The following is a 4,633-nucleotide window of genomic DNA, read 5'->3' on the forward strand; positions in this document are numbered from 1 at the left end:
TTGAACACGAGACTGTGTCTTCTCACGGAATCACGAAACTAAATAGCCTAATGATAACGACGGTCTGGCAACTTTTCTCTTTTGGGTCTTTAGTCTTATTGGGAGGATGCTTCGTTTTGGGGAGGGGGCGGCGCCAAGATAACGTGGCAATGTCTTTAGAAACAACCGGCCTCACGTCAGTGCGCTCGGCTGGGCGACCCGCGGCGAAGGCCGCTGAACGGGGCAGGCCCCGTGAGCGCGGAGCATCCCGCACGCCTGGCTTCTCAGAGTGTGGGGAACGGCACGCAGAGCGGCCGGAGGCCCGCGGGGCTGGGTTCTGGGGGCCTCGGCGGGGCCCGCGGGGGAGGGTTTGGGCCGCAGGGGACTCACGTGGTGCGCTTCGCCGGAGAACCGGGCCCGGGCTTTGTTTCCGCGTCTGCGGAAGGGCCCGGGGCGACCGTCCTGCACTGCCCACTCCCGCTGCGTCGTCCAGAGCATCCGGTGAGGCTGACGGTGTGACAGGGCTGGTGACAGGAAGCACTGTAGGGACAGAGGACGCCGTATGAAACGCGCACCCTCTTCACCGCTCCAGCAGGTGACGCCCGAGCGACGCCTCACTCCGTGAACATTCACAGGGTGCCTACTGGGTGCCAGGGACAGCTGGCCCTGGCGGGGCAGAGACGAACAGGACACAGCCCTTGCCCTGAGGCCTTGGCTCAAACGACACCGTATTCGAGGGGCCCTCTCTGAGGACCCCATCTCCAGCGGTGGCCCATCCGCCCTGCCGCTCTCTCTAGCACGGTTCATCACGTGACCTATATATTTACTGATTCGCCGTCTGCCTTTCCCCCTCCTGGCCCCCATAAACCCACTAGAGGCACGACCCATGACCGTTCCCTAACAGTCACCTTCACTGCTACGATCCTTTTTGCATAAAACAGTGCCTAGAATATAGTAGCTCCTCAAAGCACATTTGTTGAATAAACAGTTGGGGGAGGTCACGCTTAGAAGAAGGGGTCTGCATCACCCTGGGGGGGTGGGCACAGGAGGGGACAGAACCCACAAACTGGTCCTGGGCCAGAGGGACAGATGCAGCCCCGAGCAGTGGATAGAAGAACGTCTCCGCCTCACTCACTGCTGGCCGACGGCTGGATCTAGGGTCCCCCTAGATATTTGTTTGGGATAAAGCCACGCCCAGGGTTTGTCATTTTAACTGCCACGCACCCCCCAGTCCAACCCGCTCTCTGTCCTGCTGCCAGATGGTTTTTCCAACGTCAGAGTGGTTCCTCTCGCTCCCCTGGAGAGCCCACACACGGGACGCTCTTAGCAAGGCCCCTGGTTCCTTCAGCACGTCCCTGGCTCCCCTTGCCCTGTCCTCAATCCCCCTCCTGCCGGCCCTGGCGACATTTACGCATACCTTGCTGTTTTCCCCGTTTTATTCCCCTCAAGTTAGAAATCCTTCTAGAAACATCCTTTGCCCTTTTAGTTTGACAACAAGCACCTAGTAGTCTTTTCCCAGCCCCTTTTGCCTCCCCTGCCTTGGCTACAGAGGCCCCCGCCCCCCTGACCTGTGCTCTGGCATGCCCTTCTCCCACGGCCCACCTGTTGCTGTCAGTGGGGCCCACTGTGCCTGGCACGTGGAGAGCGGGATGCTCGAGACCCAGGCCCCCTGAATTTTTCTCACTCAGTCCAGAGCTGAGCGCCCCCGCCGCCCTCTCATCGTCACCCTGTGACACTCACCCTCACCTGCGTTCTTCATTTACGTCTCCATTTCTGGAAAAAGGGCCCCTGGTCATCGCAAGACCCTTCCTTTCCTGGTTCCTTCTCAGCGGTGACCCGCGTCCCGCCGGGAAGTGTTAGCTGGTCTCCAAGGTAACCGACTGCACCACTGCAGCCTGGGGCAGGGACGGGGGACAAGCTTCCTCACCCCAGGAAGAGCGCCACTTAGCTGCTACCAGCCCAGGCCGCCTGCTCCCTCCAGCCCAGGAAGCCTGCTGGCAAGACAGCCCTCTTTTCTAGATTTGGAGCCTCTGGGCCAGCGGAGGGCTGTGGTTCAGACCAGCAGAGCCCGGAGCCAGCTCCCTCCCACCTCCCGGTGGGAAGACAGAAAAGGGACCAGGGCATCTGCCACGCGTGCGAAAGGCAGTGACCTCCTCCTCCTCCTCCTCCTCCTCCTCCTCCTCCTCCTCCTCCTCCTCCGACCGCCTGGTGCCGCCCCCTCAGTAGGAGAGGTCTGGCTGTCCCCCTGCTGCCACTCCTTCCCCAGACTGGCTGGCGCGCCAGCATCCTCAGGGACCTCTGGGCAGGCTGCAGCCGTTCCCAGCCCCGGTGCCCATCAGTCACCTGGGCTGTTTGCGAAGAAAACGGACACACATCGCCACCCGGGAGAGTGACAGAACCGTGGAGAAGCTGGGGACAGGAATCTTTAACAATGGCTCCGGGCCATTGTGATGTAACCGGCCCCTGGCCCACAGTCGGGATCTCTGCAACGCCTTCGTTTGCAGCTGGCAGGGCTTCCAAAGGCCGGGTCAGAAACCACAGAACTGTCCCAAATAGAAAGTGTTTACCTACCTACCGCCCGGCGCTCGGGCGGAATAGTGCTGGGTGGTGAGTCAGGCGCTGAGTCAAGGTGAGCGGGCAGGTGAGGAGGGAGATGCGGAGCGAGGAAGTCAGAAAAGGTGAGAGTCACCCACCCAACGACTAGCCTGTCCTCGCCCCCACCTTACTGGACGTGCTGGGTGTCAGGGGCCGGCTAGCTTTGAGGCCTTTTTTGGAGACACGGGGACCCAAGCCAGAGCTGACCACTCTCATGACTCCCTTTGTCCCTGGACCCAAGGCTTTTCCACTTTTACAAGAAGCGAAATGCTGCCAGGTCGCCGTTGCCATGTTCTTTTGCCCGAGCTTACGTGGCCCAGACGCCCTGGCCAGCTTCGTGCCCGGTGGATAAAGCGGAGACACGTTCAGGCTATGGGAGCAGCCGGGAGGAAGGCTGTGTAGTGGGGTCCTGCTCAGCCCCGCTCAGACCCTGTGTGGCCCGTGGCAGCCCCACGAACCGGATCGGCCGCCGTGGGGGTTCCTCCTCCTCCTCCTGCCTTAGGTTCTTGGGACCTGATTAGGGCCAACTCATCTTAGTCCTTATTTAAGGGCTCAGACCTGGCCGCATTACCCAAAACATATTTGCTCTGGTCTGAATGTTTGTCCCACCAAAATTCACGTTAGAAACCGTTAACCCCCAAGGGAATGGTATTGGGGGTGGGGCTTCATGATGAGGGCAAGCCCTCGGGAGGGGGTCGCCCCTTCCACCAGGCCAGGGTACAAGAAGTCTGCAACCCGGGAAGGGGCCCTTACTCGACCGTGATCTTGGCCTTGCAGCTCCTGGAACTATGAGAAATAAACTGTTTTAAAGTGATGGGGCAAAGACCAGGGTTTTACATCTTTGTGCACTGAGATTTTATGTCTGTAAGATAAAGACACAGAAGTAAAACACATGAGTCTAGGGGCTTTGCTGTAAAAGTAAAAGCCTCTAGAAACTTGTTTTTTTTTCTTAAGTGCACGGCAGGCTCACTTGGTGGCAAAACCTGACTTTGTTTATTCTTTCTAACGTGACTATTTAGACGTTTTATGATTATGAAATGCTGCCTCAGTCTGTCATCGGGTGTTATGCAGTATATGGTATAAGAATCTGATTGTTTTTTAAGCTGAAAAAAAAATCTAAAGCTTTTAACTTTTTGACAAATACTAGTAATAATGCGCCATATTGAGTCCCTATAATCCTTCTGTGCTAGAATGAGCAGATGCTAGTGACTTTGATGCTTGCTTTCGGCATCTAAAATCCCCTTTTCGTGTTTAAAAAATTGAGATGTAATTGACATACGACATTATATTAGTTTCAGGCGTATAACATGAAGTCTGCATATATTACAAAGTGACCGCCACAGTAAGTCTAGCTAACATCTAGTTAAATTGGGTTTTTATAAGCCTAGATCTATTCTGTGGTATTTTGTCGTAGCAGCCTGAACAGATTAAGACAATGTTACTGTGTGACATGTATTTTCAGATATTCAATTCTATTTTGCTTTTTTTCTTACCTCCATTTCGAGCCAGTAGCAGGTGCTTTTTGTTGGGTTGAGGGGGAGTAGCCTGAAGTCGACAGTTTCTTTCTGTCTTTTCCAAAAGCCCAATAGGCGAACTGGAACATTAACGTGACAGGCCAAAGCACGGGAAGCCAGGGCTGTGTTTAATATCGAGAAGAAAGTGGGAGTATTTCGATACTCTTTCAGCGAAAAGAGACAGAAACCCAACTCAGACCGGCTTAAGGACAAAGGGGAATTTGCTCAAATAACCAAAACATCCAGGGCTAGTTCAGGCTTCGGGCATGGCGGGGTCCAAAGGCTGAAGCGATGTTGACGGAAATCCGTCTCCGTTTTGTGGCTTCCTTTCTCCCCTGGTGGCCAGGAGCCATCAGCTTGGACACCGGCAGCACTAAGCTTCCCCACCCGCCCCTTAGCAGCCCTAAAGGAAGACTCTCTCCTGGGAGTTCTGCCAAGGCCCCCGGCTTGCCTTGGTCACGTGATGACATGCGCACTCTAGCACCTAGCACTATGACTTGGCCCGGCCTGGCTTCGGTGTCCAGCCCCGGAGCCAGAGAAACCGC

At 56.0% G+C, this 4,633-nt stretch overlaps 1 protein-coding gene across 3 annotated transcripts in view; it reads right to left on the minus strand.

Annotated features, from left to right (window-relative positions):
- VWA3A (von Willebrand factor A domain containing 3A) overlaps nt 1-2,559 on the minus strand; it is a 42,472-nt gene extending 39,913 nt beyond the window's left edge. The window contains exons 1-3 of one of the 3 annotated variants that reach the window (XM_039840252.1): nt 2,323-2,559; nt 1,720-1,874; nt 370-519 (exon numbers count right to left, since the gene is read on the minus strand). The gene's annotated coding sequence lies outside the window, so the exon portion shown is untranslated. Of the gene's footprint in view, nt 1-369; nt 520-1,719; nt 2,108-2,322 lie in introns of those variants that run through there. The other 2 variants (XM_039840254.1, XM_039840253.1) reach the window with 2 other exon arrangements.
- Nucleotides 2,560-4,633: the final 2,074 nt, after the last annotated feature.

Source organism: Pteropus medius, unplaced genomic scaffold (genome assembly GCF_902729225.1).
Source record: "Pteropus medius unplaced genomic scaffold, Ma_sr-lr_union100, whole genome shotgun sequence".
NCBI classification, from domain to species: Eukaryota; Metazoa; Chordata; class Mammalia; order Chiroptera; family Pteropodidae; genus Pteropus; species Pteropus medius.